At 36.6% G+C, this 23,660-nt stretch overlaps 1 pseudogene; it reads left to right on the top strand.

The window, feature by feature from the left end:
• Nucleotides 1-16,559: 16,559 nt before the first annotated feature.
• On the top strand, nucleotides 16,560-16,982 carry LOC106733269 (40S ribosomal protein S24 pseudogene; annotated as a pseudogene).
• Nucleotides 16,983-23,660: the final 6,678 nt, after the last annotated feature.

Raw genomic sequence — 23,660 nt, 5'->3', positions numbered from 1 at the left:
TCTTTAGAAGAATGTAATTCAACCCATAATATATACTATCTCTCACTTTCACCTCAACTTTTACCATGCCTTCATTTCTCAGAAGTTGTGTAAGGACATCAATTTGACAGATTTCCTTGAAAAAGGCTGAAATTCCAAGTTTGAACATTTTTATTTTTACAACCTACAATGTACTCAAGGCTCTAATTTTCCATCATATCACTTTTTGCCTCCTGGAAATTGTTTAAAAATGATAAATGGATAAATTTGAAGTGTTCATATTGTTAAGATTGTGCAAATAATCAATATAAGTCTGATAGAATCAGTTGACTCCTCCCATCACAACATTTAAAAAGCAATAGAAGACTAACTTCTTTGGGTCCTGATTCTCACTGCTACTTGTTTCCGCAGTGCTGAAATAAGAGAAAAAAAAAAAGTCCAGAATTAATAACACTGAGTATATGGCTGAACTGCAGCAGAGCAGTGCTGGCTATTCAAGGCAGAGACAGAAAGACTGGGGCGAGAATTCAGGAGACTTAGTAAATTAATCAACAGGTTTCATTGGAATTAAAAAAGATACTCAATACTCAGCTACTTTCTGGGACCAGCAGTTAGCATAATGGCTATGTCGCTGGACTCCCATGTAGTCAACCGCGGTTCAAGTCCCAGACCCGATGGCTTAAACTCATGCCGGGCGTGTGGTCATCCCCCCTAGGGGGTGATTTCTTGCTTTCTGTCTCTCTGTCTCTCTCTGTCTTTCTGGCAAGTGCACACGCTCTATAGAAAAAAACCTCTCCAAAAAAAAGAAAAATATAATACTTAGCTACTTTCTGAAAAAATGAATCCTAGTTCATTTTTATTGGGTAAAACTTTCCTATGTCAGCAGTTAAATACTCAGACTTGTAATGAAGAGAACTTAACTTTGAAACATTGCTTTGCCACCAACAGCTTTTCCTCTGTGCAATGTAATTATGACAGTAATCCCTGCTAAGGGAGAGAATCCTGCCCTATTTTTTTTTTTTTTTACTGTGTATGCTGTTGACAGTACCTATAATAAGACCCAGCACACAGTAGGAGCTTTATTACTCATTTAAATAAATATATATGCATACATAATATTTCATCACTTAAAATATTGACCTTTAGTTCCGCATTGAAATTTGAAACTGTAATTTCCTTCCCTCTCAAATTCAATTTTCTTCTTTTATAAAAAGAATGATTAATTTTATTCATCATCATTGCCTCTTTTTTTTTAATTTCCTAGAGGGCATGCACATGCACCAGAGAAGCAGAAGGACAGAGGAAGAGAGAAAAAGAGGGAGAGAAAGTGATGAAGTATGCCACCAGGCCCAGGACTTGAACTATAGTCAGCTATGTGGGAGTCCAGCACCCCACACACCATGCCACCCACTAGTCTACCTAATTCAATTACAGTAGTATCTTTTAATGAATTTAAAAGACACTATGAAGAGGAAAAATAACATTTTTAATTTGGAGGATAAAAGGGACAAGAAGTAAATGAGGGGGATATTATTTTTAATACTATATTATTCAAAACACATGCTCTGTAGACAGCAGTAAATGTGCATACTGTTAAGTATTTGGGCTTTAAATACAAGGCTGGATCAAGTATTTATAATCTTGGAGAATCATACTGTGTAGAGGCGTGCTTACACATAGATCAGCTAATAACCTTTCTCAGAAATGCAACAACTTACTTCAAAAGCTTCCAAGACTAGATTTTCCCCATAACATCCCCCGTAAAATTGTTTCTAGAACAATTAACAAGGGCCCAAATCCCAGGCTCTGATATGTTTTAGACCAGGTGTCAGAATATTTTGGTCTATTGGCCAAATCAGACAACTGCTTCGTTTTGTCAATAAAGTTTTACTGGAAAGCAGCCATGTCTGTTTATGACTGTCTATGACTGTGCTACCCCCCGCAGAATTAGTCATTTTGACAGAGACTGCGTAGCCTGAAAAACCCAACACATATATTCTCTGGCCATTTTCAGGAAATGTTTGCTGACCTTTGGTACAGACCGAAGCAGATGAACGGACCTGATTAATTTTCCCCCTCTGTAGACAAATCCAGTAGGAAAATAATTCTGTTTAAATGTTTACTTTTTCCTATCCATATATGGACACATTAAAAAAATCAGTTTTGATCAAATTAGTGAATGTGAAGTTATCTATCCACTGAAATGCAATTTGTCTTAGCTACCTTCTGGAAAAGGAATATTCTATTTTTTTTAGAGAGGTTTTTGCTATAGGGCATGTACGCTCACCAGAAAGGCAGAGAGACAGAAAGCAAGAAATCACCCCCCAGGGGGGATGGCCACGCCGCAATCCCTTCTCCTCCATTCTCCTCTTGGGATCTTGGGCAGGCACGCGTGCACACACACACACACACACACACACACACACACACACGTGCGCGCCCACCATGAGTTTAAGCTGCCAGGTCCAGGACTTGAACCGTGGTTGACTACATGGAAGCCCAGCGACATAGCCATTACGCTAACTGCTAGTCCTTTTTTTTTCTTACAATTTTAAAAACCACAAAGTTGAAATCAATTCACTCAAGTACCCTCAAATCATCCTTCATTTTAAGCTACACATGTAAGTCGGTGATGTGTTTCTCCATAGATCTCTGCAATGGTTGTGTCCTTTTTAACCCAACTTTAACTGGTTGTATTAATAGAGGAGAATTTTTAACAACTAGTTTCCTTGTTTCTTTACTCTCCTAAAGTTTTCTTTGAAGAACAACTTTGGTGATTGTATTAAGAAAAATAAGATGGCTACAATCACTCTTCTCCACTCTCACTCCTGATAAGATGGACCTGCCAAGGCCCATGGTGTGAGGCTGTACTTACAGTCAGACAACAAGAAAAGAGACAAAGCAAACAGTGCAGATGATACCAACTCCACTGAGGGGCAGTTGGAGCATGAGTCTGGGGGAAGGTTGGCCAAGTCTCTCTCTACATGGACATACGACAAAGTAGGGAGGCATGGCTGAGGACTCTGAGTTGAAGACTACTCAGTGTACAGTGGTTAGGGGTATCTTTGGGCTGGTCAAAAAGCAGGACTCAAGAAAGAGATAACAGATTTTCAAGTTCCAAAGGAAATGACCTCTGTAATAAAGCTAGTGAACACTACAACAAAATATTTAGTCTCTTCCTAACTTTTCTAGCACCAAAGTAGCCAGAAGAAGACACAAAATCCTATAAAGCCTAGGAAGAAACTCCTTAAATAACCAATGTTGAATTTCCTGCCAAATTGGTAGCAGAAACCCTAGAGCAGAGTGATTTAAGGGTGGAAAAAAAAAAGAGTAAAAAAGGAATAAAGGATAGTAAGAAAAGAATAAAAAAAGAAAAGAGTAAAAAAGGCTAAAACTACTACTTCATACATTTTGAAACTCAAAGGAGTTAAGTTTCAAGGACAAATTATACCAACAATGCAATAACCTAATCTCATTTGGCAACAAATAAAAAGTAGATAATCTAATCGATTTTTAGCTTAGCCATCTAGAAACTTAGATCCAAACACAGTACTCAATAAAAGTAATTACTTTTTTCAGATTTGCGATGTTTCTAATACTTAATCTCTTTGTTTCCTTTCTCACATTTGTTTGCTTTCTATCTTGAGTTGGACTATTTTGTGGGTTGTTTCTTTTTACATGTAATTTGCCTCAAATCCTGCTAGAAAGCTGAATATACACACTAAGTAAGGAATGGATTCAGATTCCTTGGTTCCACATTCTTTAGAATTAATTTTCTTCTAACTGATCGAATCCCATTATAATATAGAAAAATGTTATAACCCCAAGGTGTTTTAAGCAGTTCTAGTTAAAATACTTTTCCATTGTCATTATTTCATATAGTGAAATGAAATGAAATTTGGTTTTGAATTAAAGTAACTTTTAAAAAACTGAAATGGATCAGCTCTGTAGACTGGCACAACTAGGTTATGAGAGTACTATAACTTATCAAATGTATTCATTTGTGTCCGTTAAGGTCATTTTTAATTTTGAAATATTTCTTTTTTTTTTAAAGAATTACTTTATTTTAACTTTATTTATTATTATTGTTACTTTACAGTTTGATCAGACAGACAGAGAGAGAGAGGGAAAGTGAGAAAGCAAGCCACCAGATTCAGGACTTGAACCACGGTTGGCCATGTGGGAGTCCAGTGCCCCCAACCAATGAAATGAAATTTGGTTTTGAATTAAAGTAACTTTTAAAAAACTGAAATGGATCAGCTCTGTAGACTGGCACAACTAGGTTATGAGAGTACTATAACTTATCAAATGTATTCATTTGTGTCCGTTAAGGTCATTTTTAATTTTGAAATATTTCTTTTTTTTTTAAAGAATTACTTTATTTTAACTTTATTTATTATTATTGTTACTTTACAGTTTGATCAGACAGACAGAGAGAGAGAGGGAAAGTGAGAAAGCAAGCCACCAGATTCAGGACTTGAACCACGGTTGGCCATGTGGGAGTCCAGTGCCCCCAACCACCACGCCACCTGCCAGCCCCCTAATTTTGAAATATTTCTAACTCAGGAAAAACAATATGATATAGATCATGTGAGTTAACAAATACTATTTCATTTTGTTTCAGCTTTACATTTTGTAATAAAAACAATTACAAACATAACTGAAGTTTCATCACACCCATGTCTCTCCTTTCCCTCTTTCCTTAAAGATAGGCACTATAACAAAACTTGTGTGTGTCGTGCTTATAAATACCATATATTTTTACTACTTTCATCTTTACCCTCAACAATGTAAAAAATTGTTTTACTGAGAAATAACATAAATGCCATCTATAGCACATAGCATATTCCATCACACTTTTCATAAGAAAACAAACCTAGAACTCTATCAGTATATAATGCTGCTATAACATAGCATTATTTTAAGAATTTGATTCTGCATCAAGAATTTCTGAAGAGTTGGAGTTGCTCTTTTCATTTTAAAAACTTTGAATTTTGAGATCAGTGTAAATTCAACTAATGGTTATAACAAGTAACACAGATATCTGTATACACTTTATACAATTTCTCCAAATGATAGCATCTCACAAACTATAATAATTAGAAAATTGACATTGATCTGCTCTGCTGATCTTACTAAGATTTCATCGGTTTTACTCATAGAAATCAGCATGGGTACGGGTATGTAGTTCTGCGCAATTTTATCACATGTGTAGGGCTGTATATACCTAATATAGTAGAGATATAGAATTGTTTTGTCATACAAGGATCCCTTGTGTAACCATGCCTACATTCCTCCCACTAATTCCCTAGACTCTAAATCTTTGAACTACTAATCTGATCTCTGGTCCATAGTTTCACTATTTCAAAAATATTATATAAATGGAATCATATACTATAAAACCTTTTGATATTGGGAAATGGAATCATATAGTATAAAACCTTTTGATATTGGGAATTTTCAGTTGGCTTACCTTTATATGAGCTTTGCAAACATTATTTGAATTTTATATTACTTTTTTTTGTTTCTTTCTCTTTCTTTTTCTTCATTTTCTTAGAAGGAAAGAGACACTCTTGACAGAGTCTCATTATACTAAAATTGACTCCTTTATCCTCTTGCTCCCTGTTTTTTAGTTAACCAGGATCAAAGGTGCATATGGGTGCAGCTGGGATCCCAAACTGGGGCTCCAGTTCTGTGGGCAGTGCACTGGCATCTATGTCACTATGGTTGGGCTTATGTATCTCTAACTGTATCACTGTGCAATTTTCTTAGTTGTTTCTCTGTAATATATATAAAACACGGTCTACTGGTATTAACTATTAATATAAACCACCAGAAATCTTAGTTCCATTTAGGTCTTATACCCTCCTTACAAAACAAAACAACACCATTGGGTACACGCACTCACTGGAGAGAGAGAGAAAAGTGAACTTGAGAAAGTACCCCTCAGGGGGAATGGCCATGCCACAATCTCCTTCTTCATTCTCCTTTCAGGATTTTGGGCACATACACAGATGCGCCCAATGTGATTTTCAAGTTGCCAGGTCTGGGACTTGAGTCATAATCAGTCATGTGGAAATTCAGCACCTCAACCACTATGCCACCTGCTGCCCCACCTTCCTCACTTTAAATATCTTTGTCTTGAATACTCAGTAATATTAATTACTTTTACTTTAATAATATACTTTAGAAAAGTCATGAAGAAAATAATCTGTGATATTTACTCCATATTTATTTTCCTTGCTCTTCACCAAAATACTCTAAGATCTCGTCTTTTATCATTTCTTTTTGAAAAGGTCTTACATGAAAATTTCCTTCATTGTAGAATGTCTTTATTTCCCCTTCATTCCTGAAGGATAGTTTCATTGGATATAAAATTTGTAGTTGGCAGTTCTGCCATTTCAGCACTTGAAAATGTTGTGTTACATCTTTCTGGAATTTATGATTTCAACTGAGAAATATCTGCTTAATCATTTTAATTGGCATTTTTCTATAATTTTCTTTTCAAAACTTTTTTTTTTTTGGAGGGGTTTTCACTAGGGCAAAACTTTATTTTTAAAAGTCCAGCTGTTGTGTTTCTTGGAATGAATTTCTCTGGGTTTGCTACTGGGATTTACTCAGCTTCCTCAGTCTATTGACTTATATCCTTTCTGGAATTTGGCAAGTTTTCAGCCTTAATTTATTCATATAGTCTTTCAACCCATTCACTTTCTCTTCTCTTCATGGGGCACCTTTTTAAAATTGCCCTACAGATTCATAAAGTTCAGTTTATACTTATTTATTTTAGCTTATTTCTTTCTATCATTCAGTTGAGTAAATTTTATTGATCTATTCTCAAGCTCACTTTTTCTATCATGTCCACTCCACTAGTGGGCCTTCATTTTATTATTTCATCTCTTTTACCATAATTTTAACTTCTGGAATTTCCATTTCATTCTTTTTTGCTAATCTTTTTCTTTCTGGTAGTCCTTTATGTCTTATTTTTGTTTCTTTTTTCTTTCTATTTTTTTATAATTCGTTTCAAGAATATTTGTATTTCTTGAAGCATATTTGTGATGGCTACCTAATATTTTTATTAGATAATTTGAACATCTAATTCATCTTTGTGTTGGTATCAATTGATTTTCTTTCCTCATACACACTGAAATCACCATATGGTGAATGATAATTATATATTGATTATTTGGGCTAATATGTAGAGAGATTTCTAGTCCTATTTAAATATTTTAACAGGCTGTTATTGTGTTTAGACCTAATGCACAGGTCATGGACTATTTTTGTGGGCTGCGAGTTCAACGACGATTTCATTTTCTAAGCTTTTGTGCTGCTCTTTCAGTCAGCTTAAATCCTTCTGGAAATCCCAATTGTATTAGAATAACTGTTGGAATAACTATAAAAAATGTCATAGACTGCGTGGCTTTTAAAGAACACAATTTATTTTTTTACAGTCTGGATGCTGGAAAGCCCAAGATCAAGGCTTTGTTAAGTTCGGTGTCTGGAGAGGGTATATTCTCTAGTTCATAGATGATGCTTGTTGGCTTTACCTATGTGTGATAGAAGAGACTAGCTAGCTTCTGGGGTTTCTTTTATAAAGTTGTTAATACATTCATGAGGGCAAATCCTTCATTACATAATCACCTTCCAAAGGTCAAACCTCCTAAGGTCATCATCTTTGGCATTATGTTTAAACATATGAATTTCAAGGAAACACAAGTATTCTGACCATAGTTCTAATTATCCCTTGATGATGTTTCCTGAGGAACAAGAGAGTTCTGAGGTCAAGAAATCTGATGCCTATAGACAGGAGATGAGTGTAGAGAGCTTATCTCAAGCTAGTCATCTGTGATAAGATCCCTGTCAAGGTTGGCCAGGCTATAAAATATTCTTAAATGGTGGAAGAATTCTCTAGCCCAGAGAGAAGTGAGAGGCCCAGGCCACATGTCTGCTGTGGTGGGATTCCCCCAACTGGTGCCACATGGCTACTTCATGTCTCTAGACTGGAGAAGGCATTCGCCAGCTCATGACAAAAAGAGACTTCCTGGAATGGGCACTTGTGACAGGATCTTCCCTGCTAGAACCACCTAGAGTCTCTGGGGGAAGAGAGTCCCAGGGTGAGTGAAAAAAGTACGTCCTCCAAATATTGTCAGTGGGATTTCCAGTAGATCCCAAGATCACCTGACTTTCATGTTGGGGATCCATTACAATCAAGGGAATGAATGAGACTAGGTGGATCACTTTTTGTTACTAGGCTGGGATGGAGATCCATGAGGCCTTGATAATATTCTGGTGTTGGGTGGATACTAATAAGGGGCCTTATTGCCATGTTGCTTTTCCAATCTCTCTAATCAAGATTGCTAATCCTATGTGCATTCTTCCCACTTTTTAGACTTTTCATTTGGTTTCTTATTGTGTTCTTTCTAGAGTTTAATTATTCTCTATTCTTCTAGAATAGAACTTTTATTGTCTACACCAGAACTCAGGGTTCCTTTTATACTGCAGGAATTTAATCTGCAATTTCAACTATGTTAGGAGTAGAGTTTTGAGAATTTTTTTTTAATGGTTATAGATGCGATAGAAGCTGACATTCATTTCTTGCTAAAACATTACTTTTTTGAGAGATATTTGCTATAGAGTGAGTGTGCTCACTGGAGAAACAGAGAGACAGAGAGAGAAAGTGAAAAATTACTCCCTGGGGGGATGGTCATGCATCAATCCCTTCTCCTCCATTCTCCTCTTGAAATTTTGGGCATGCGTGCACACACACCTATTATGAGTTTCAAGTTGTCCAGTCTGGAACTTGAACCACAGTGAGCCATGTGGGAGTCCAGCAACATAAATGTTATATCATCTGCTAGGCTGCTAAATCTTTTAATTTTAAGTAGATATCCCCATAATTTTCTAGATGAAACCTGTGAAAAACTTTCCAATATCTGAAGGTTAGAGCCTTTTATGACATACTCTGAGAAAAGCCCCGTTTAGGCTGATGGTTCAATAATATTGTGTTAATGCTTCTTATGTAATAACTGTGGGAGCTGCCTTAGCTCATGGTAGCCTTATACAATGAATATATAATTATCTATTTTAAGAAATAATTAAAAGAAAATTCTCTGTTACACTTAAATAACTTTCCCAGTGTGATGCTTACTTTATACAATGACAACATATTAAGTCTCAGAACTACAGAAATGCATAAAACTGCAGCTTTAAGTTAAAGTGGGACTGATTTCAAACCCCAGAAAGTGATTCAAACAACGTATCCTATCAACAATTCATAAACACTAAGTTTTTTTTACATTCCAGAAACTGTGCCAGGAATGGTACAGTGAGGCTGACAGTGGCTTGCTCAAGTATTTGGAGGAGACAGCCTTCTTAATAAATAGTTATAGTACTATTTATGCAGTAAGTTCTATAATAGATATGTGTGTAAAATACTAAGAGCAGAGAAGAGTCAGTGTCTGAGTAACAAAGCCAGGGAAAGAACTACATTAGACTTATAAGTATCAATTATGAAAAATAAAAATAAAAATGATTCAAACATTATTTATAGTAAGATTAGTGAAAACACAATCCAAAATGTTCCTGAGATGCTAAAGTTACTAGAAAACTAAAAATTACAATTTTATCATCAGCATTTTTCTCTTTTTTTTTTTTACTTTTTGTCCTAGATCACGTGCTCACTAAAGAGAGACAGAAAAAGGGAAAGTGATTAATCACTCCCCAGGCATAATGGCCACTCCACAATCCCTCTCTTCTCTCAAAATTTTGGGCATTTACACACACACATACAGCATGATTTTGAAGCCACTGGGTCTGGAACTTGAACCACAGAGTCGGTCATATGGGATCCAGCACCTTAACCACCACTCTATTTTTTTAGAGCAGGAAACTATTCTCTTTCCTTAGCTGCTTTTAAAATGTGCCTTTGAGTAAGTGTAGGATTGGGCAAAGAACATTCAAGGTGAGCATTGAGTGTCTTATAATGTCAGAAATTAAGGAAGTGTTAAAAAAAAAAACTACAAGAGTTAGTGTATATTGAAGGTGCCAGGAGTCAACTGAAAGCTTCCAAAGGCCAAAGATGGAACAATTTGACAACAAAATTAATAATGTAGTATTGAATTATAACCCGAAGTATAAAATAAATATCTGTAGGTAAATACTGCTATAAATAAATGACTACATACATCAATGAGTGGTAAGAGACAAATCTCACGAACAGAGGAGTTCCAAATAACTTATGTAGTTACTTTGCCCTCAAAGAGGTGAACATTACTCCCTACCTTACACATGGACTAAATGATAATTATTTCCCATAGAATACAGAAAAGGAAGAAAGGAAGAACTTCATGGTGAAGAAACCTAATACTACCTCAGTCAAGTGATCAGGGTTAACTCAGTGAAAACTCATGCTAACAGTATGTCCCCTGTGGGGATGTGTTAGAAATGGCCCTCTACCTCTGTGGTCCCCTTCTCCAAAGGTCATAACCTCCATCTAATCATGAGAAAAACATTTTAAAAACCCCAAATGATAGACATTCTACAAAATACCTTAAAACCTGACCTATACTCTTCAAAGTTGTCAAGGACATCAAAACAAGGTAATTCTTGGAAACTGTCATATGCAAAAAGAGCCTAAGGAAATACGATGATGAAATTTCATGTGGTATTCTCGATGGGATTCTGTGACAGAAAAAGCACATTTGGTAAAACTAAGGAAATCTGACTGGAAGATAAACTTTACATAATAATAATGAAGCACTGTTGCTGAATTAGTTGTGGCAAACTTCCAATACAATTATGATAAGAAATTAATAATAGGAGAAATTAGATGTGGGGCATATAAGAATTTTTTTTTGGGGGGGGGAGATTTTCGCTATAGGGTGCATGCGCTCGCCAGACAGACAGAGAGAGACATAGAGACAGAAAGCGAGAAATCACCCCCCAGAGGGGATGGTCATGCCGCAATCCCTTCTCCTCCATTCTCCTCTCGAGATCTTGGGCACACACTCTCACGTGCCCAGTGTGAGTTTTAAGACACCGGGTCCAGGACACAAACCGCGGTCGACTACGTGGGAGTCCAGCGACATAGCCATTACACTAACTGCTGGTTCCCGGGCATATAAGAATTTTTTGCACTTTTTTTTTTTTTTTACAATGTTTCTATAAATCTAAAACTTCTCTAAAATGTATTTTTCCCCTAGATTTTTGTCATAGGCATGTGCACTGGCTGGAGAGAGAGAAAAAAAAAATGAGGAATCATCTCCCAGCAGATTGTCCACACCACAATCATATCTACTTGATTCTCCTCAGATTTTGGGCACTCACACACATAGGTCTGGCATCATTTTCAAGCCACTGGGTCTGGGACTTGAACCACAGAGTCAGCCATGTGAGATCCAGTGTCTTAACAAATATGTCACTTACTGGCCCAAAATGTTTTGTTTTGTTTTGTTTTGTTTTGTTTTTTTAATGTACCCTTGCCTATATTGGTGGACCTTAATGATTTGGGGGAACTATCAGTGAATATTTCTTTCCCCAAAGCCAACAGAAAGACTCAAGCTAAGGTAAAACTCTTTCTAAATCAGAACCAAGAACTCACATTTTGTTTGTTTTAAGGGAAAAAAAACTGCATTTGCCCTAGTTTTCATTCTTTTGAAGATATGGGTAATAAAGGATAAAAACTGACTTCTTTTTTATCACTATGGCAGAAAGAAAACACATGAGAAATTCTGAATTTTAAGAGTTAATTGTGGGGACCAGCACATGGCATAATGGCTGTATCACTGGACTCCCACATGGCCAACCACAGTTTGAGTCCCAGACCTGGATGCTTGAAACTCACATCAGGTGCATGTGCGTGTGGGCCCAAAATCCCAAGAGAAAAATGGAGAAGAAGGGATTGAGTCATGGTTATCCATATCATGGGATGATTTCTCACTTTCTGTCTCTCTGGCAAGCATACATGCCCTATAGCAAAAATCTCGCTTAAAAGAGAGAGAGAGAGAGAGAGAGAGGGAGAGAGAGAGTTCATTGTGACTTGAACAGATTGGTTTTTTTTTTTGTGGAGAGATTTTCGCTATAAGGCGCATGCGCGTGCCAGACAGACAGACAGAGACATAGAGACAGAAAATGAGAAATCACCCCCCAGGGATGATGGTCACACCGCAATCCCTTCTCCTCTTGGGATCTTGGGCACGCACATGAGCCCAGCTTGAGTTTTAAGCCACCGGGTCCAGGACGCCAACCGCGGTCGACTACATGGGAGTCCAGCGACATAGCCATTACGCTAACTGCTGGTTCCTTGAACAGATTCTTGTAATAGAGATGATACCAACCCACAGCCTAAAACTGTCACTAGTAAATAATGGAAACCAAGAATTCTGCCTTAATGGAAAGACCTGAAAATAAAGATACTTTGTTGTTGAGTTTAATAAAAAATAAATTTCCTCACTATTGCCTATCTCAAAGAAAAAGATGAAATAAAAATTACTGAAAAAAGAGAAAAAAGAACTCCTTCTGTTGGTAGCCAGGTGGCAAGTATGTTGAAAACTATCTACAAGGACTCAATATTTTTCCTAGTCTGAGACACCAAATCAGGCTCTGCATGTTGAGCTCATAAAATGTGCCATGACCAGCCATCCGTGCTGATGAACAAATCTGTGGTAGATGATTCTGTAACAAGGATGCCGGAAGAGCCACTGAGCACTTAAGACACAAACCACAACCTAGACAGTGTCCCAAGAATCAATATTCAAACTGTACTCAACTATCAACCTTCATTTATTGTTCTGACGTATATACCAATCATTAAACTCCTGTAGAACATTCTTGAACACCTAGGCAAAGTACGTTCATTCACTGTCACCTGTGTTTACAATAATAACAATGATTTGGGTTTTTCTATTAATGTGGCAGTATTGGTTCTTGATGTTTAAAGGTATTACAAAAGAAGTTGCTTGACTGAGATTAATCACGTTTTAGAGTGATTCATGGGATGATAACATCCTACCTTTATGAACATTTGATTCTCCCTGTGTTTCTAGAACTCCTCCCCCACTTCTTGTGAATATGAACCTCAAGGATGTTACTTAAGGGTACTTAATAAACAACTTGGAATAGCATTTGATATATGGGGCTGGTCACTCAATAAACCATAAAGCTGAACTCAGTTAAGTATCAGTGATAAAATGTAACAAAACAGTAGGGTCTGAATATTCAGACTTCGCTTGATAGCTTTAAAGGTTCATTTTAGATTTTATATAATATATAATGTAATATATATAATGTGTGTATGTGTGTGTGTATGTATGTATGTGTGTGTATATATATATGTATATATGTGTATATATATATGTATGTGTGTGTGTATATATATATATATGTATGTGTGTATATATATATACACACTATATTGTCTCCAAAAATTATTGGAAAATGCATATTATAAAAAAATGCATGAATTTAACATTTTTGTACCAAAATAAACTCATAAATCAGTACCAACTTTTTGAAGTACCTTTATATTTGCTTTTTAAGATTTCCTCTTTCTTTCTTCTCAATCTTATTTCCTTTTTTCTATGTTTTGCGAAGGAACATTTTGGAGCTTCTTTATACATGCTTTGGAAAATATATTTTGCTCAGAATTCCTATGATCATGCATATAGCCAATAATTTATCCTGGCAAGAGTAATACTTAAAAAATAAAAACACGGTAAATTATTTTAACATACCATAATGAAAAATGGTAAGATGGTGAGCAGGGAACTTTCAGCTATGAATGATTAAACAGATCACAGAGCTTAGGATAGAGACTCTATTTGCCATCACAAAAGGATATTTGATTTGAGCACCCACCAGAGTCAACTCATTTACAGTGTTAGGTCAAGTTACTTCACAAGGAAAGTATTCTTACAGTCATGATCTAGGTCCACCTACACAATCAGCCAGAACATTAGATGTTTCTATACTTCATAACCTTAATGTGTATAAAACACGGCAATATAGAAGGGGTTTCCAAAAATTTCATGAAAAGTATGAACTATAAAAAAGAAAATTTCAAAATTTTTTTAACCAAATAAAACCCCTTGTCCTTTAAATTTTTTTCATGAATTCTTTATAATTGCCTTATATATGTGTATAAAGGAAAGAAGTCAATTCCCTGCTTTCACAGGGATGAGAAACAATAAATCTATGATCATTTTCCACTGCCGGAAGGTGGTAAGTTACTTCCTTTAAATTGGACTTCCATACACCAGTTTGGTTGTTATGAAAACACTGCTGCATTTCAGTGCTAAAAAGACATCTGCTATTCTTCTGGGTAATACACCCTCTCCTCTCCAAGTTTGGGAAAGAAGCTATTTTTTTTCCTCTTCCTTTCCCATTCTCAAGCCTTCTAACAGTCACACAGTTAATTTTAAGGGACAGAAATAGACACAATATCCAGCATTGTTAGAACTGGAGAGTGTATTATGCAGAACACGCTCACCATTTGCCTTTCAATATGCTTGAGCTTACAAGGCTCAGGGCAATGGAGAACACTCAGCTTTTGTAACCATGTGAAAGTGTTGGATGTGCATTTGTGTGGGGACAATGTGACTATCTTCTTCAAGATTCAATGAGTTTTCTAACAAAAGGAGTAAAAAAATGAAGAAACTGCTTTAAAGTCATCCATTACAAATGACTTCCAAAATTAAAGGTCTGGAGGAGAGATACAGGCAGAGCTTACTTGTTCAACTTTTGATTCCTGCAGTTAATACATACACACACACACACACACACACACACACACATACACATACAAAACCAGATCAACCCCAGAAAATGAGGAAGGAATTAGATGCCCAGAGCCTGCCCCCATTCAATGTGACAAACTCTAGAAATGTTCACAATTGCCACAGTTTGTTAATTGCTACACAAGACTTATCACATTAATGCAACTTGGATGCCAAGAAGGGTTTAAATGAAGTTAAATGAGTAAAGCACGCAGAATGCTTTTCATTGTTTGGGCTTATGAGTAGTCAGTGAGTTGTATAATTGGGATCGCTAATGTTTCCAGCTCATTTAGTCTTTTACTACATTGTGTGAACTCAACAAACATCTGCCAAAAAAAAAAAAAAAAAGTGCAATAGCCAAGATCCAAAGATCCTCAATGCAAAGATAAAACATATCATTTTTCCTCCTATTCAGAGTGCACTTTCGTGGAAATGAGATTTTTTTAAAAATGCATCTGCTTGACTTTTATTTCCTTTTCTCTAATTGCCACAAATAGCTATGTCTTTGCTAGTGAAGATATGGTTCATAGACAAGAAGCATCGGCATCACCCAGAAGCTTGTTAGAAATGCAGAATGTCAGGCCAACTCCGTACTTACCAGAAACAGAGTCTGCATTTAACATTTATCCTTAGATGATCTATGAACACATTCAAGTTTAAGAAGCACTGAGATGAACAAAAGTCCATGTAAAAATCAGTATAAAAATATGTATTAAGTTTTAAATTTTTGAGTAGTTTCTGTGTCTTTTGTTTTAAAGAATTATTTTATTTAACTTCATTTATTATTATTCCTTTTGAATTGGCGAGAGAGAGAGAGAGAGAGAGAGGGGGAGGGAGGAAGGAAAAGGAAGTGAGAAAGCAAGCCACCAGATCCAGGACTTGAACTGTGGTCAGCCATGTGGAAGTCCAGCGCCCTTGACCATCATGCCACCTGCTGGCCCCCACTATGAGTCTTTTTAGTTCTTTGACACACATTAATAGTAAAGAGTTTGTAACCTCCTAAAAGACAGTTCTTTTGCTTTCTTGTCTCTTGGGGTTGCTAATTAAGTGTGAGGAGACTGAGTACAGACTTACCTCCTGCTTGTTTCAACTTACAAATATCCTTAATAGCAAAGTGGAACAGATATCATGCCCCAGATTTCTCTCACCACTTTTTATTGTTAAATCTAATCTTTTATTGAAAAAAGTGGTGTACTGGTGTGTGCTTAACAACTGGCTGTCCAGTAGAGGTGGTATGTCTGATGTGAAGCATTTGGTAATTTTGGGTGTGAATAGCCCTACTATGACCAATTTCTAGCCACTAGCAATGAGCTCACAGGATTGGATTTGGGAAGAAATGCCCACAAGAAGCTCTCACTAGCTAGTACAAGGCAGCTCGCACTCAGCACTGTCTTCCTCTTTCATCCATACACGCACACACTCCTGTCATACATACACGTTCACACAGCTGGCTCCTCAGCTCTCCGTAGAACCTGATGGCTCCAGAACTCAATTAGAAAACCACCTCAGTACAATAGCAGGGTGTAAGGCAATTGAGCACAAAATAGTTGGTATTTCATTCTTGAAATTCCTTTCCTTTATTCTAGCACCTGTTCTGCTTGTCCTGCAAGGCTTAACCTTGGATCATCTGCTTTGAATCCATTCCTGACACCAGCCTCCTTCTGTACTGTGCCAATATGGCCTAATGATCAGGATCAGAATCTGAAACGATACGACTCATATGTTTAACCTAATTATAAACGTGTGCAAGGTGACAAATGCTTTTCTTTCTGGCTTTTTTCCTCCCTGGCTGCTTGAGGACATCCCGCCATCATGAATGACACAGTAACTATCTGAACCAGGAAATTCATGACCAACTGACTACTTCAGAGGAAACAAATGGTCATTGATGTCCTTCGTTCTGGGAAGGCAACAGTACCTAAGACAGAAATTCGGGAACAACTAACAAAGATGTACAAGATCATACCAGATGTCTTCTTTGTGTTTGGGTTCAGAACCCATTTTGGTGGTGGCAAGACAACTGGCTTTGGCGTGATTTATGATTCTGTGGATTATGCGAAGAAAAATAAACCCAAACATAGACTTGCAAGACATGCTCTTTAAGAGAAGAAAAAGATGTCAAGAAAACAGTGAAAGGAACGCAAGAACAGAATAAAGAAAGTCAGGGGGACTGCAAAGGCCAGTGTTGGTGCTGACAAAAGTGAGCTGGAGATTGGAAAGCAGTTGAAGGAGTAACGATTCTGCAATGACTATCTGCGGTGATTGTGCGGATTTTTCATGAGAGGATTAATAAACTAAATTTTTTTTTAAATGCTCTTCTTTCTGTATAAAGGGATTGACGTTCTGTTGAAAAGTCTTTCTCCCTAGTTAGTGAAACGTTTGCTTGCACTGTGGCAATTTCTCCAAAAAAAGAGAAAGGAACTGAATAACACCTGGGACACTGCAGGATCAGGTGTGTTTTTCTGGAGAGTTTCGCTTGTGGAATAAGAAATGACTGAGAGTGGGAGGAAGGGAGGGCACTCTGCTCTGCACCCCAGGTCGCCTGCTGCCTATTCTTCTGTGAGTGATAGTTCCCATCTCAGCCTCCTCTCAGGCCCAGGGGTCTGCTACTTCCTCTCATCCAGGAAATAACATACCTGAAGCAGATCTTCAATCTTGGTTTCTTTAAGAATTGTCCTTTCAAATAAAGGAGCTAATCAAAGCAAAAGTAGTCCTGGGTTTTATGATGATTTTTTAGGGTGGCTAGTGGCAGGCAAATGTAGCCAGGAGGATGAGTCCCTGACAACAATGCTCACCTGAGGAACTTAAACTTCATCACCTACCCCCAACACACACACACACACACACACACACACACACACATGCGTGCATACACGCTTTTTTAAAGGTTAAATGCAGGCAAAGAAAAAAAAAACGAGGCACATATTTAAAGTTCTCAAAGAAAAAACAATTTTGTCCAAGAATATTATTCCCAGCAAAATTATCTTTCAAATGTGGAAGAGAAGTATAATCATTCCTAGATAAACAAAAGCTGAAAGAATTCACCAACAGTTGGCCAGCCCTTCAGAAAATACTAAAGGAAACTCTGCACCTGGAAAAGTAAAGGGAGATAAATAGAAGCAGGAGAAAACTAAACGGGGGGGGGGGGGGAGAAGAAAGAAGAAATGATAGGACTGAGTCCACATATATTGATAACAACTTTGAATGTTAATGGATTAAATTCTCTAATTACAAGATACATATTGATTCACTGGATGATAAACCTGGAATCCTATCTATGTTCCTTATGAGAAACGTACCTTATTGACAAAGCTACGTATAGACTGAAAGTAAGGAGTTGGAAAAAGCACTTCATGCAAACAGAAATTTTTTTGAAAAGAAAGACTTGGAATATTACTATCAGATAAAATAGGATAAAAAGTATAAGAAGGCCTCCTCTCGTGAGTGCACCCCTAGGCCCTAAGAGTAACTTTGGAACTTTCGCCAATCCATCACCCAATGGTCTGGTAGCCTGGAGACTCAGGCCTGGTCTGGGAAAGCCTACTCTTTTGAGTACACCACTAGGCCCTGGGAGTCACTTTGGAACTTTAGGCACAGCAGTCCATGCATTGCATGCTGAATAGCAAGACACAGAACATGACTTGATCCCCTTCTCTGAGTTATAGCTCCTTAGCTTGCTACTGCCTCATCGAGAGCTGAACCTTGGTAGAGGAGCGAAGAACCTAACAGTTCTCATAACTGCTCTAATCTGGGAGACATAGCCCTCCAAATAGGAACACACCTGGGAACTAATGGTAATATTTCCTCTTCCATTATACAGAATCTGCTCTAATAACTAGGAACAAGTGAATTCCACAAAACTCTTAAAGAAGAACGAACACCAATTCTCCTCAAACTTTCAAAGACCTCAAAGATCTCCATAAGGAAAACTGTGAAACATTTGAAAAAGAAGTTAATAATGATACAAAAAAGTAGAAAAACAATCCAAGTTCTTGAACTGGAGGAATTAATATAACCAAGATGTCAATTCTACCCAAATTAATCTACAAATTTAATGCAATCCTAATCAAACTACCAGAGATATTGTCCACAGAAATATATATATATATATACACATACACACACACCAATAATCACAAAATTTGCCTGGAAACATAAAAGACTCCATACTACTAACGCAACACTGTGCAAGGAGAATAAAGTAGGTGGCATCTCACTTCCTGAGCTCAAAACATATTACAAAACTGTGGTAATTAAAATGGCATAGTATTGGCACAAAAAAAGACAGGTAGGCTAGTGGAACAGAACTGAGAACCCCCAAATAAACCTCAAAACATACAGCCAACTGATCCTTGATGAAGGACACAAGACAACCCAGTAGGAAAGAGAAAAATCTCTTCAGCAAATGTTGCTGGGAGAACTGGATATCCACCTGCAGAAGAATAAAACTAGATCCTTATCTCTCACCACTAACAAAAATCAACTCAAAATGGATTGAGGATCTAAACATAAACGTCAAACTACAAAAATTCTGGTAGACAACACTTAGAGACCTTGAAGTAGGCAAAGACTTCTTAAAGAAGACTCCCAAGGCACAGGCAATAGTCCCCAAAAAATAGACAAATGGGACTATACTAGGCTGAAAAGTTTCTGCCCAGCAAAAGAAACAACAGTTAGAGTGAGAAGATAATCCTCAGAATGGGAGAATACATTTGCAAACTATACCACAGATAAGGGACTAATAGCTAGAATATACATGGAACTCAAGCAGTTTACCCACACATGAAAAAAGTAATAGTCCAGCTAAAAGATGAGAAAATAAGCTGAACAAAAAGTTCTCCAAAGAAGACATACTAATGGCCAAAAAGCATATGAAACATGCTCGACAACTCTTACCATAAGGGAAATGCAAATCAATACCACAATATGATACCACTTAACCCCAGTCAGAATGGCTAAAATTAAAAAAATAAATAAATAATGATAAGTGCTGATATGACTGTGGTGAAAAGGGAATTCTCTTACACTGCTGGTGAGAATGCAAATTAGTACAACTACTTTGGAGAATGATATGGCTATTCCTCAGAAACTTACAAATAGAACTACTATATAACCAGTAATTCCACTCTTAGGTATTTACCCAAAGGATAGAAAACCGCTCAGTTGGAAAAACACTTGCATATCTACGTTTATTGTAGCACATTATTTACAATTGCTAGGACATGGAATGAACCCAAATGTCCGAAAACAGATGATTAGATTGAAAAAATGTGGCATATATATTCTATGAAATACTACCCAGCCATATAAAAACAATGAGATCCTAACATTTGATACAAAGTGGATGAACATGGAAGACTTAATGGTAAGTAAAGCAAGTCAGACTGTGAAAGACACACTTAGTATGCCTCCACTCAATATATGACAAATGCCTGTGCTCTATAGCAGAAACTGAAAGTTTCGAAGGTATAGTAGTAAAGAGGACAACTATAGATACTGGAAATAGTAAGGATAGGAGTAATAAAGGGGTGGGTAATAGAAGGAGGGGAACAGGTGAAGGAAAAAATACATTTAATTGATAAGAAAATGAAGACCTATTTGCTGATGACAATGTATAAAGCAGTGTCTTTATCTTGATGGATATGCATGGTATTCATGCTGGAGAAACCAATGTTGTACACTGTAAAGATATATAGTTATTAAATGTTAAATAAATAAATAATAAAAACAAAAAGCTGATTTTCTGAGACAATAAACAAAATTGATAAACCATTAGGCTAAACTAATCAAGATTTCTTTCTCTTGAAAGGAATCAGATAGATAAAATTAAGTTGGCAGTAGTACAACCAATATAATCAAAATAGAAGAAATTGTGAGAGGATACTATGAGTAACTACATGCCAACAAACTAGAAAACATAGATGAGATGGACAAGTTTCTGGACAAATACAAGTTATCTTGGTTGGATCAGGATGAAATAGAAAGCCTGTTTCAGGCTTTCTATTAAAGATTAAAACAGTGATAGTCTTCTAACAAAGAAAATCTCAGGTCCAGATGGCTATATATTTGAATTTCACAAAACTTTTAAAGAATAGGTATCCCCAATTCTTTTCAAACTATTCCTAAAGATTTGAAAGTAAGGAATCCTCTCAAACTCATTTTATGAAGCTTCTACAACCTTGATACCAAAACCAGACAAGGACATAACGAGGGGGAAAAAAACACTATGCGCCAATAGCTCTGATGAATACTGATATAAAATTTTTCCACAAGATGCTGACAAACTTAAACCAACAACATATCAAGATTATACTTCATGACCTGGCAGACATTATCCTAGGGGTGCAAGGATGGTTCAACATATGTAAAATGTAAAATGAAAAATGTAATAGACCATATTAACAGAAAAAGGATAAAAATGACCATATCTATAGATACAGAAAAATCATTTGATACAATACAACATTCCTTCAAGATCAAAACTCTCAGCAAAATTGGGGAAGAAGGGACATTCCTCAACATAATAAAAGCCATATATGACAGACCTACCTTGGACATCATACTGAATGGGGAAAAGCTAAAAGCCTTCTCACTAAAAACTAGAAAAAGACAAGGCTCCTCTCTCTACACTCCTTTTTAGCATACTGCTGGAAATCCTAGACAATGCAATGAGACAACAGAGCAAAATAAAAGGCATTCAGATAAGTAAAGAAGTTAAACTGTGCCTTTTTGCAGATGATATGATTATATACATAGAAAATCCAAAGGCATCCATGAAAAGTCTCCTAGAAGTGATATATGAATTCAGCAAAGTCGTAGAATACAAAGTTAATCTACAAAAATCAATAGCTTTTTAATGTGACAATAATGAACAGAGACAGAATTGAAAAAAGCAATCCCAAAACAAATAAGATACCTAGGAATAAGTCTAGCCAAAGAGGTAAAAGACCTCTAGAAAGAAAATTATGAAACTGGAAAAAAGAAATTGAGTATGGCACATAAAAATGAAAAAACATTCCATGCTTTTGGATTGAGGAATTAATATAATCAAAAAAGTCAGTCCTACTCAAATTAATTTACATATCCAATGTGATTCCACTACTAATACCTAAGGTATTCTTCACAGAAATAGAAAAATATTACAAAATTTGTCTGGAATAAAAAAAGACCTCATATTGCCAAGGCAAACCTGTACCAAAAAATAAAATAGGAAGCATCTTACTCCCCAAATTTAAAGTATATTACAAAGCAGTGATAATCAAAACAGCATGATACCGGCACAAATATAGATATATAGACCAAAATACAGAACAGAGAATACAGAAGTAAACACCAAATAATACAGTCAACTGATCTTTGATAAAGGGTATACAACAATGCAGTGGAGAAAAGAAAGTCTTTTTAGCAAATGGTATTGGAAGAACTCAAGATCAACCTGCAGAAAAATGAAACTGGACCCCTCTCTCTCTCAATTTACCAGAATTTACTCAAAATGGATCACAGATTTAAATAGAAAGCCTCTAACTACAAAACTACCAGTAGAAAATATAGAAGAAACTTTTGAAGACAATGGGATAGACATCTTTCTTAAATAAGAGCTCTAAAGCACAGTCAATGGTCCCTAAAATACACAAGTGGGATTACAACAAGCTCAAAGCCTTCCTTATAGGAAAAGGAACTATAACTGAAGTGAAAAGATAACCTTCTGAATGAGAGAAAATATCTGCAAATTATTCCTCAGACAAGGGATTGATATCTAAAATATACAGGGAACTCAAGTAGCTCACACATTAAAAAAATTAATACTCAGATTACAAAATGGTCAAATGACTTGAACGGACACATCTCCAAAGACTTACAAATGACCAAGAGGCACATGAAAAAATGTTCAGTCTTTTATCATAAGGGAATTTCAAATTAAAACTACAATGAGATATCATTTAACCACAGTTAGAAAGTCTAGGATCAAAAAAAGTAAAGAACAACAAGTTTGGCTTCAGCTGTGTCAAAAGGGAATTCTCATACTGTTGGTAGAAATGTAAATTAGTTCAACCCTTTGTGGAAAACAATATGGAGGTTCCTCAAAAACCTACAAACAGGGACCAGCAGTTGGTGTAATGGCTATGTCACTGGACTCCCACGTAGTCGACCACGGTTCACGTCCCGGACCCGGTGGCTTAAAACTCATGCCGGGCACGTGTGCGTGCATGCCCAAGATCCCAAGAGGAGAATGGAGGAGAAGGGATCGCGGCGTGGGCATCCCCCCTGGGGGATGATTTCTCGCTTTCTCTCTGTCTGGCTCTCTGTCTCCTTCTGTCTGTTTGGCGAGCGCACGCGCCCTATAGCAGAAACCTCTCCAGAAAAAAAAAAAAAAAAAAAAGAACCTACAAACAGAACTTCCATATTGCTTCATAATCTGACTCCTTGGTATTTACCCAAATGAGAGAAAAACACTCAACTGGAAAGACTTCTGCACATCCATGTTTATTGCATCATTATTTACAATGGCTAAAACATGAAACCAGCCTAAGTGTCTAAAAAGTGATGACTGGATTGAAAAATTGTGGCACATATATATATATATATATACACATACACACACTATGAATATTATACAACTATAAGAAACAATGAGATCCTGTATCATTTGACTCAAAATGTATGAATTTGGAAGACTTAACATTGAGTGAAGTGTGCCAGACTTTGAAAGATACACATTGGATAACCCCACTCATTTTGTACTGAGTGCTACGGCAGAGGTTGAGAGACTTAAAACTATGATTATCGAGAGGATGGATGCAAATGCTAGCGAGTGTAAGTGGGAGAGTGGATGGTGGAGGGTGGGTGTGAGGTACAAGGGAAGGAAATATTTGATAGACAGAAAAATGTAAACAGGTAATAGATTCTGATCAT

The sequence above is a fragment of the Tupaia chinensis genome, unplaced genomic scaffold (assembly GCF_000334495.1).
Source record: "Tupaia chinensis unplaced genomic scaffold, TupChi_1.0 Scaffold142326_1, whole genome shotgun sequence".
In the NCBI taxonomy this organism is placed as follows: domain Eukaryota; kingdom Metazoa; phylum Chordata; class Mammalia; order Scandentia; family Tupaiidae; genus Tupaia; species Tupaia belangeri.
This window is presented reverse-complemented; position numbering and strand designations above follow the sequence as displayed.